This window comes from Dendropsophus ebraccatus, chromosome 14 (assembly GCF_027789765.1).
Source record: "Dendropsophus ebraccatus isolate aDenEbr1 chromosome 14, aDenEbr1.pat, whole genome shotgun sequence".
NCBI classification, from domain to species: Eukaryota; Metazoa; Chordata; class Amphibia; order Anura; family Hylidae; genus Dendropsophus; species Dendropsophus ebraccatus.
Genome location: NC_091467.1, coordinates 54,737,472 through 54,748,753, shown reverse-complemented (window position 1 = coordinate 54,748,753; position 11,282 = coordinate 54,737,472). Strand labels below are relative to the sequence as shown.

At 52.4% G+C, this 11,282-nt stretch overlaps 1 non-coding gene and 3 pseudogenes across 1 annotated transcript; all 4 read right to left on the bottom strand.

Moving 5' to 3' along the window:
- Window positions 1-748: 748 nt before the first annotated feature.
- On the bottom strand, window positions 749-887 carry LOC138773144 (U2 spliceosomal RNA; annotated as a pseudogene).
- Window positions 888-1,865: 978 nt separating this feature from the next.
- LOC138773448 (U2 spliceosomal RNA) lies at window positions 1,866-2,036 on the bottom strand (annotated as a pseudogene).
- Window positions 2,037-9,015: 6,979 nt separating this feature from the next.
- Window positions 9,016-9,098, bottom strand: LOC138773126 (U2 spliceosomal RNA; annotated as a pseudogene).
- A 960-nt stretch (window positions 9,099-10,058) lies between these two features.
- LOC138773427 (U2 spliceosomal RNA) lies at window positions 10,059-10,247 on the bottom strand. Its single transcript, XR_011360127.1, has one exon. It is a non-coding gene; the product is annotated as a U2 spliceosomal RNA (small nuclear RNA).
- Between the last annotated feature and the right edge of the window lie 1,035 nt (window positions 10,248-11,282).

Here is an 11,282-nt window from a genome sequence, read left to right as displayed (position 1 = left end):
GGCCAGGCAGGGTAACAGTTCTTACACACCTGCCCAACGGTGCAATCCTCTCTCGTATGTCGAAAGAAAAAACAGTCCCGGCAAAAATTGGGCATCCCGGGGTAATGCAGGAAACCTCTATTGGTCCCTATAGCAAAGTTCTGGGGTGGATGGCATACACCCCCAATCCCCTCGGGATCCGCTTTCAACTCCACCCAAAATCTCCTCATCCCATTGAAAGTGCCAAGGATATTGGTCCTTCTCTCTGCCCCAGACACGAATTTGCAATATCGCCTCAGGAAAGCTTGGATCTCCTCATCAGTCACAAATGGGTTGTACATATGTACAATGATCGGAACTTTCCTCTCCCTCTGAGATTCAGAGGAAACGAACCGGATGCCTTGTAGCTCAGGGCAGAGGCATGTTCCTGGCTTCGCAAATAGCAAGTCCGCATTTCATTAAGAGTACGAAATGTAGCATCAAAAAAACCCTGCTGAGGGAATACCTGTAGGCAAAATATTGCTTCGTGGGGCATTCTCAGGACTCCTTCCAGAACTCTCTGCTGTATATGGATAATTCCAAATGAACTCTTCTTCTCTGCATCAACGAACAGCCGAACTGTATTCGGAGCCTTCGGCGCTCCAGCCATCGTCCTCAAGACGGATCTTATATCGCTTTCTCCATACGCTCCACTCCGCTCCGCTCCGCTCCGCTCCGCTCCACACCGCCCTCCCTTGATCCGAGGATCGCAGGAGGCGGTCGCAACTCGTTGTCTGGGACTAAGCCGCCTGCCTATAGCAGCATGGGGACAATCCCCCAAGGCCGACAGGTCGGGTACCCCAGACACCCTCTGACTAGATCTCCTGTAGATACTACACTTGATCTTAGCCAAAAGGCCGAGAAGCGATGGCCACAACGGTTTCCCGAAAACTCCCCTTCTCGGACACCACGTCCTTCTTGTTAAGGCGAAGCCAGACATACATACCCTATTATGCGCTCCACCCTCTCGGATGGCGGACCGGACGTGCTTTCACACTGCATCTCCTATTGCCTAGCACTGCCTCTGTCTTCCTTTCTGCTCTCAAATCTGAATAGCTCCACCCCCCAATCACACTGCGTCTGCTTCCACCTGATGGATGGCAGACATACACGTCTCTGTCTCTGTCTCTGTCTCCGTCTCTGTCTGGCATACATGACATGCAGCTAGCTCTTGGCTGGCTGGCTGTCTCTGTAGCTGGCTGGCTGTCTCTGTGGCTGGCTGCCTAGCTGGCTAGCTTATTATTAGTACCTACCTACCTACCTACCTATCTATCTATCTATCTATCTATCTATCTATCTATCTAATCTATCCTATCTATTCTATCTAATGTATCCTATCTATTCTATCTAATGTATCTAATCTATCTATCAAAGAACATGGAGGGTGAATTCTCCAGCTGGAGCCGTAGGCAGGCAGCATCAGCAGGATACATCGGCCATCGGCCATCGGCCACCAGGAAATACAAAGGAAACGGTTTAATAAACGGCACCTACCTTCCACCTACCTGCTCGGTCGCTTGACCGGCTGCAACTGAGCTGCTTGTTGTGCTGGCAGCTGTGTATAGCAGCAAAGCCTTGATGACATCACGTCCCGCGATGACATCACCAGCACTGGCCCGGCAGCCAAGTTGTAAACAAGTCTGGCAGTTGGTTGCCATGGCAACAGAGGCCAGCAAGTCTCGGACAAACAAACTTTTCGTAGCCACACTCGGGGGCTAATTTTTCGGGGTCGGTCCACCTGCGCACAACACACTCGAGGGATGTTTCTTGCAACACAGTAGTTTCAGGTGCATGCAGCCGCCTTGCTTTCTTCTTCCTTCTTTTCCTCTGTTTTTTGCAAACTCATTAGGGGGTGCACTGAACCTGGAGGCACTGCAATACCAGGTCAATGCCTGGAGAGGACAGAGCAAGCTCTTTTTCCATCTCCCTGTTCTAAAAATCCATTTAATATATGGTCCCCAGATAGGGGACGTATCAGATATTAAACTGATAAGAACAGATTTTTTGATTGAAAATATCTTTATTACAATCAGTCGTCGTCAGGCATACATAAACTGTGACGCAGCACAGTTCAATAAATAAGACAAAACATACTCAGCACCATGGTACAACATACAGCACAGGCTCCCTACGCTATACATCATACCACCCGCTACACTAACATTCCAGCATACCTTAACAATCCTAAAACAACAAACAATAAAGCAATACAGACAAGTGATGGGGTAAGGGGGGTGGGAAAGAGGGGGGTAGGGAGGGGAAATCACAGGCCCGAAGCTTTATTGAAAGACAACACAACACAAGGGGAGAGGGGGAAGGAGAGGGGTATCAATCCTCTTCTTCCTGGTCCGATCTGTCCATGATGGAATAGTCTCTGAGCAGGCTGTGGACCAGCCTGCGGCAGTCCAGAAAGGACATCCTCTCCTTCTTCAGAATGAGGCGGTTCCTGGCAAGCCATATAGCGTCCTTAAAACAGTTCATAAGGCGCCAGGCCTCCCGGGTTGCCTCATCGCCGAAATTCCCAGGGAACAGGCCGTACAGCACCGCGCAGTGCGTTAGCCTGTTCCTGGGCACATAGTCACTGAGTTCAAGTTCCAGGGCGTCCAACAGGCCCTGAGCAAACGGACACTGCCAAAAGAGGTGCAAAGATGTTTCCTCCACGAAGGGGCACCGGGGGCAGTACCGCGTTTTGCACAGGTTGCGGGCATGCATGAATGACCTCAAGGGCAGTCCCCCCTGAATGGCCATCCAAGACAAGTCCTTGTGCCCGTTGGTCAACTTCGCCGAAGCCACATTAGTCCATACAGTCTCTGCGGTGGCCGCAGTGAGCCCTGGAACGAGCTCCATAGAGTCCTGTGCTCTGATGAGCTTGTGGACAGTTTTTGGCTTCCACAAGTCGGGCTTGAGTCCCTCCAGTTGGTGTTCCCTCACAAACTTGACGACGCCCCCGTAGAACCAGGGAGTGTGCCAGTTGTAAGGGATGGAGCTGTCCCACTTGTCCCAGCTCAGACCCCTCCAGAGGGGGAGGAGGAACAGGCGAGACATGGACCTGCCCGCAGAGCCATTTTTCTGTTGCAGAGTCCTCCGCACACAGTCACATACGAAGGCTGCCCGCAGCAAGGTAGGGATATCCGGAACACCTTTTCCGCCCTTGCGGGGTTCCTTGTACATCACGGAGCGCTTCACTCTGTCCATTTTGGAGCCCCAGATGAAACTAAACACGGTCCTGGTGATGGCCCTGCAGACGGTGACATGGGGGGGCCAGGCCTGTGCGGTGTACTGGAGCACAGGCAGAACTTCGTTCCTCAGGACCAATGCTTTGCCCTCAATGGTGAGGTGTCTGAGGCTCCACAGCCCGATCTTCGTATTGACCTTAGCCAATCGCTCTTCCCAGGACTTGAGGGCCGCGCCTTCCTTTCCGAACCAGACTCCAAGGATCTTGATGAAGTCCGGTTTGATGGTAAACGGGAAGGGGGCGGAGGAAGCCAGGTGCCACTCCCGAAGAGCATAGCCTCCGACTTCCCGCAGTTGACTTTGCCCCTGAAGCCTTTCCGAACTTCTCGCAGGTCTGGACGAGTGCGGTCACCGAACGCTGGTCAGCGCAGAAGACGGTCACGTCGTCCATGTACAGCGAGCACTTGACCTCGTGTCGATCGGGTCCGGGTACGGTGATCCCTCTGATCTCTCCGTTCTGCCGTATAGCCTCCGCGAAGGATTCTATAACACAAACAAAAAGGAGAGGTGAGAGAGGGCAGCCTTGTCTGACCCCAGAAAGAACCGGAAAGGGGTCAGTCTTCCAGCCGTTCACCAGTACCCTGCTGAAAATATCAAAATACATCACGTTAACAAAACGACAAAACATATCACCAAGTCCTAACCTACGCAGTGCCCTGCCCATGAACTCGTGAGAGACCCGGTCGAAAGCCTTCTCTGATCAAGGCTGACCAGGGCCGCGTGTGCACGGCGGCTTTGGATGTAATGGACCGTGTCCCTCACTAGGGCGAGGCTGTCTGCGATCCTGCGGCCGGGAATGCCACAGGTCTGGTCCAGATGGACGACCTGACCGATGACCTTCTTCAGCCGGTTGGCCAGCACCTTGGCGAGGATCTTGTAGTCCACGTTTCAAGAGAGAGATGGGACGCCAATTTTCAAGTCACATCTCTCCCCTTCCGCTTATACAGGATCGTGATCATACCCTCCCTCAACGACGGAGGCATTCTGCCCTCCACCACCATCTCCTCGTACAGCTCCAACAGGTCCGGGCAAATGAGATCCCCCAGCGCCACATAGAGCTCCGCCGGGAGACCATCACTGCCCGGGGTCCTGCCAGGCCTAAAGGATTTAGCGGCAGAGAGCAGCTCCCCCACCGTCAAGGGGGCGTCCATGGCCGACGCACCTGCGGGATCAACAACGTTAGTGATACCTGACAGGAACTCGTCGGCCACTTCGGAGTCGGTGGTCTTCGGGGCGTAGAGGCTGCGGTAGAAGCTAGTGACAACCCCCATCACGTCCTCTTTGCCCTTCCGCAAACTTCCGGTCTCATCCCGCAGCTCAGTCAGGGGCGTGTGGCCGGCGTGGAGTTTCCTGAAAAAGAACGAGTTACATTTCTCACCCTTCTCCAGATTCTCCACCTTGGAACGGAAGACGATTCGCTTGGATTCCTCCTCAAAGTGCCTTTGCAAGCTCTTTTTGGTCTCTTCCAGCTCCTCCTTCACGTCCCAGCCGCACCGGAGAAGGTCTTGCAGTGACCGCAGCTCGCGCTGCAGCCTCCTGAAGTCCCTCTTTCTTCCGCACGCCTGTTGACGACTCTTGGCCTGAAAGAAACTGCGAAATTGAACCTTAACAAATTCCCACCAATCACTAACACGCTCAAACATACATTTATCGTTGCGCCATACGATGTAGGCCTCTCTAAGCTCCTCCAGAACCTCCTCCTGAGCCAGTAGAGCACAATTCAGCTTCCAAGAGCCTGGCCAGATGGGAAACCATGGCCCAGAACCCCTTGAAACAGAATGGCCCTGTGGTCAGAGAAGAAGCAGGGAACCATAGAGTGCCTAGTCTGCCTGACTGCTCGAGAGGCAAACACAAAGTCAATCCGAGAACGGAGCGAGCCATCGGGGCGGCTCCATGTATAATTAACAGAGCCGTTCCCGATGGACCAACAACGTCCTGCAAGGATGCTTCAGTCACCATCTCGATGAGCAGTTTGGATGTGACATCCAACTTGACAGATGTCCCAGAACTGCGTCCGTCCGCTTCAATGGGGCAGTTGAAGTCCCCACCCAACACTACAGCCCTGGAGGTTGCGAGCTGGGCCCGCAGGGCCTGGAATAGTTCCAGACGCGCACCCTTCTCAGGAGAGGCATACACATTGATGAGCCTTACGGGCTCCCCCGCCCAAGAGCCGTCTGCAATTAGCAATCTGCCACAGACAAGCTCCTGAACAGAATCAAGTGTAAAGTTGCCTCCCTGATCAGGATGGCGACCCCTGCGGACTTACAGTCGCCCCCGCCGGACCAGTAGGAGGGACCGTGGGACCACTGCCTGGCCAGATGGTTGTAGGACCTAGAAGAGGACAGAGCACATTCCTGCAACATGTACACATCGCACAACTGAGCATTTAAAAACGAAAGAACTGTCTGGAATCTAGACCTATCTCTCATACTCCGCACATTTAAGCTAAAGATGGAAAGATTAGCCATGGGGAGAAAAGAAAAGGGTTAGTCACAGACTCATACGATACCACTCCGGTCGGGCGGATCCTCTTCTTCGGGGCCCGCCGGCCCGACCCATTCCCGTATGCACTCCTCCAGCGCCTCTTTCAGGTGTGCATTCTCTGGGACGTCCTCGAAGTCGAAAGCCTCCGGTTCGTCGACCAGATTCTCCACCACCTGATCCATGTCGCTTTCCTCCGGGAGGTCATCTTCGCAGACCTCGATGATCTTTTTCTTGGAGGTCTCAGCCGATGGGCTGTCCCTCACTTTCCTCTTCCTGTCGGGAACCACTGTGGGGACAAGAGGGGGAAAATCCTCCAAGGAGAGAACCACAGCAGCGGGAGGAAAGGTTAGTGCTGCTGGGTTGGGGGAGTGGGGTGGGAGGGTGGGGGTAGGGGCGGGGGACAGGGGACCACTGAGGCAATGGGATAGGGGAGGGATTCCTCAGTGGGGGTGGGCGGGAGGGAGAGGGGGGAGGGGGGGGGGAAGGGGTAGGGAGGGAGGGGGGGGGTGGGGGGAGGGTTAGGGGCCGTCGTCCTCTTACCCTCCTTCTTCTTCTTCTCCTTCTCCTTGGGCTTCTGCGCTGCTTGGGCTGCGGCCGGCTGCTGGCTGGTCGGAGCTTTGGCAACCACGGATGCCCACGTTCTCTTTTCCCTCTGGGGGCAGGCCCTGTAGCTGTGGTCCGCATGGCCGCAGAGGTTGCAGGTTTTTGCCTTCGGACAGTCCTTGGTCCCATGCCCCGGCACTCGGCAGACTCTACAGGAATCTTCGCTGCAGTCCTTCGCCTGATGACCCTTCTTGCTGCATCTCCTGCAGATCTGCGGCATATCCGGGTAATAGATGAAGCCTGGAGCGTCACCCAAAGAGAAAGCCTGAGGCAGGTGCTGGAAACCGTCGTCCGATGACTCATCCCTGTTGAGCCTCACGACCACCGACCACTTGCCAGTCCAGAATCCAAGGCTGCTCAGGATCTTGGAGGGTTCCTTGACCACTGTGCAGTACCTTGCAAGGAATGTGGCGATGTCCTTGCCTGGGATGTACGGGTTAAGGATTGAAACCGTCACCCGCCTCTCCTCCCTTTGGATTAAGCAGTTGCTTACAAAGCGAGAGAGAAAGGGGATTCGGGCCTCGCTGCCTTTACCGCCTCCCAGTACCTCCTGCAGGTGTTGAAGGAGGCAAATGTCACATAGAAGATCCGTGAAGAAGAAAATGCTGAGGGTTTCAGCCTTGGAGAAACCCTGGTCCAGGACCATCTTCTTAGCGAACACATCCTCAGACATGTCCGGCTCTTACCATCCACCTTCTTCAGTCGCATGGCCACCGTAGTGCGCATCCAGGGCCGCAGTGTAGGGACGCCTGGATCCGCAGCCTTGCTGGTCGTCGGCTGAGCTGGGGCGGCAGAGGAAGAGGCATCCACGACCCGGGCTCCTGGCTCTTCCTCGCTTCCTTCTGCTGGGTCTTCTTCATCTCCGCTGCTGGTGCTGAAGAGGCCATCGCTTCTCCCGGTCGAGCTCTTTCCTGGTGGGCGGAGCTATGCAGATCCTCGTCGAAGGGGGCGGAGAGATGCAAATCCTCGTCGCCGGCTTCTTCGGGGTTCAGCGTCGTCCTTCTCGGGGTTCCGGGCGTCTTCGTCGATCGTCGTCCGTCGGATCGAAGTGGTCGTTCGGTCAAAACCGTCGGGCACAGGACAATTGAGCAGCAGGCCGAGAGGAAGGTTCACTCTCGTTCCTGGGGAATAGCCCTACACCCAATAGCTGCAGTGAGCTTAAGACGAATTAAATCGCCGATGCCCAAAGGCCGAGTGCAGGGGGTACCCCAGGACCTGAGCCGTCAAGTCAAGGCAGTTCAGTAAGACAAGTTTTTTTTTTTTAATTGGTATCCACAAGGGATATCAACGATTTTATTTAAAACAGAAAAAATACACATGCTTATCAAACAAAACAAAATTCAATAATACACTTTTTATCAACTCAAACGTTACCAAAGGAAACCTTTAGAAATAAACTCCACCACCTTTAAATCTTCATCCCTCCTTTATACGCAAATAAGACAACACTTGTAACATAATAACAGATTTTGAACCTTCTTCCAATCTTTTAACAAGTTTTATAGGTATCTTGTAAGTTTCAAAAAACTTGCTCTATCTTTTTCTAGGTTTTGCGCCACTTTCGCATACATTTTATTAAAATGCAAACCTCCTATCTCTAATCTATCGATCTCCTCCCAAACCTCTACCGGTACTGTCGCATAATCTTTTCTTTCGTCTTCTGTTGCTTTCCTTTGTAACCGGCTCCGTCTTATCTCTCTCTCTAGTGGCTCTCTCTTAATAGAAAGAGCAGCTCCCTCCTCCTGTGAGAAACAATATTACCTTCCTCTGTCTCTTCCTTTTCTTTTTCCCTACTTCTCTTTTTCTTTGTAGGGCAATAAGCATATAAATGGTCAACACTTCCACACAAATGACATGTTTTCTGTTGATCACACATGTTTGGCAAATGTCCTTCTTTTTGACACTTCCCACCACAACAGTGCTGTACAATTGTCCTTATATGTCCATATTTCTTGCAGTTGCGGCAAAAATCCTCCATGCCAGCATAAAACAAATCACCATTGAACGGCCTATTTTAAAACGTCCTGGTGGGACACACAAACTCCCGTCTTCTAGTTCTTTGAACTTGACGGCGAATCTCCATTTCATCGTCCATAGGCCATACTGGTTCAGAACTTTTCCCTTCGAGATGATATCTTCGCAAAATCTTGACAAAAATACAGTTATCTCCTCCTCGGAGATATACGGGCTGTACATCCGGACAGTCAATATACGTTCTCTCCTCGGAAATGAGACATTACGTCAATTCCATTCAACAATACATTCCCTTTCCACATCCAGCTTACCCATTAATAAGCTGTGGTCCTCCTCGGAGCTCATCACAAGGTCGTAACAACCTCTCTTGGGAAACTCCAATATCGCCAATATCTGGTCTTTCCGAATTTCAAGAAGCTGAACAGAAGTTCTTCCACGACAAAGGCCAGTCCCATCATCTTTTTCCCAGGGTCTCTCAGGATAAACCGAACTCCATTCTTTATTCGAGCATAAGAAGGCACCTCTCCGTAGATGACCATCCTGGTTCGAAAACTCCATGTTTACGACCAGCAAAGCGTAACGACTCCGTGCAGAAACTAGAAGACACCTCACCTGCAAAACAGCAGATAGGTGAGGATCGCTTCCCGTTGCCTGGGGACTAAGCCGCCTGCAAAAGCAGCAAGGAGGTGAACCTCCAAGGCCAATAGGTCGGGTACCCCAGCACCTTCTGACCAGATCTCCTGCAGATACTACACTTGATCTTAGCCAAAAGGCCGAGAAGCGATGGCCACAACGGTTTCCGAAAAACTCCCCTTCTCGGACACCACGTCCTTCTTGTTAGGCGAAGCCAGACATACATACCCTATTATGCGCTCCACCCTCTCAGATGGCGGACCGGACGTGCTTTCACACTGCATCTCCTATTGCCTAGCACTGCCTCTGTCTTCCTTTCTGCTCTCAAATCTGAATAGCTCCACCCCCCAATCACACTGCGTCTGCTTCCACCTGATGGATGGCAGACATACACGTCTCTGTCTCTGTCTCTGTCTCCGTCTCTGTCTGGCATACATGACATGCAGCTAGCTCTTGGCTGGCTGGCTGTCTCTGTAGCTGGCTGGCTGTCTCTGTGGCTGGCTGCCTAGCTGGCTAGCTTATTATTAGTACCTACCTACCTACCTATCTATCTATCTATCTATCTATCTAATCTATCCTATCTATTCTATCTAATGTATCCTATCTATTCTATCTAATGTATCTAATCTATCTATCAAAGAACATGGAGGGTGAATTCTCCCAGCTGGAGCCGTAGGCAGGCAGCATCAGCAGGATACATCGGCCATCGGCCAACAGGAAATACAAAGGAAACGGTTTAATAAACGGCACCTACCTTTCCACCTACCTGCTCGGTCGCTTGACCGGCTGCAACTGAGCTGCTTGTTGTGCTGGCAGCTGTGTATAGCAGCAAAGCCTTGATGACATCACGTCCCGCGATGACATCACCAGCACTGGCCCGGCAGCCAAGTTGTAAACAAGTCTGGCCTCTGTTGCCATGGCAACAGAGGCCAGCAAGTCTTGGACAAACAAACTTTTCGTAGCCACACTCGGGGGCTAATTTTTCGGGGTCGGTCCACCTGCGCACAGCACAACACACTCGAGGGATGTTTCTTGCAACACAGTAGTTTCAGGTGCATGCAGCCGCCTTGCTTTCTTCTTCCTTCTTTTCCTCTGTTTTTTGCAAACTCATTAGGGGGTGCACTGAACCTGGAGGCACTGCAATACCAGGTCAATGCCTGGAGAGGACAGAGCAAGCTCTTTTTCCATCTCCCTGTTCTAAAAATCCATTTAATATATGGTCCCCAGATAGGGGACGTATCAGATATTAAACTGATAAGAACAGATTTTTTTGATTGAAAATATCTTTATTACAAATCAGTCGTCGTCAGGCATACATAAACTGTGACGCAGCACAGTTCAATAAATAAGACACTACATACTCAGCACCATGGTACAACATACAGCACAGGCTCCCTACGCTATACATCATACCACCCGCTACACTAGCATTCCCGCATACCTTAACAATCTAAAACAACAAACAATAAAGCAATACAGACAAGTGATGGGGTAAGGGGGGGGTGGGAAAGAGGGGGGTAGGGAGGGGAAATCACAGGCCCGAGCTTTATTGAAAGACAGACACAACACAAGGGGAGAGGGGGAAGGAGAGGGGTATCAATCCTCTTCTTCCTGGTCCGATCTGTCCATGATGGAATAGTCTCTGAGCAGGCTGTGGACCAGCCTGCGGCAGTCCAGAAAGGACATCCTCTCCTTCTTCAGAATGAGGCGGTTCCTGGCAAGCCATATAGCGTCCTTAAAAACAGTTCATAAGGCGCCAGGCCTCCCGGGTTGCCTCATCGCCAAAATTCCCAGGGAACAGGCCGTACAGCACCGCGCAGTGCGTTAGCCTGTTCCTGGGCACACAGTCACTGAGTTCAAGTTCCAGGGCGTCCAACAGGCCCTGAGCAAACGGACACTGCCAAAAGAGGTGCAAAGATGTTTCCTCACGAAGGGGCACCGGGGGCAGTACCGCGTTTTGCACAGGTTGCGGGCATGCATGAATGGCCTCAAAGGCAGTCCCCCCTGAATGGCCATCCAAGACAAGTCCTTGTGCCCGTTGGTCAAATTCGCCGAAGCCACATTAGTCCATACAGTCTCTGCGGTGGCCGCAGTGAGCCCTGGAACGAGCTCCATAGAGTCCTGTGCTCTGATGAGCTTGTGGACAGTTTTTGGCTTCCACAAGTCGGGCTTGAGTCCCTCCAGTTGGTGTTCCCTCACAAACTTGACGACGCCCCCGTAGAACCAGGGAGTGTGCCAGTTGTAAGGGATGGAGCTGTCCCACTTGTCCCAGCTCAGACCCCTCCAGAGGGGGAGGAGGAACAGGCGAGACATGGACCTGCCCGCAGAGCCATTCT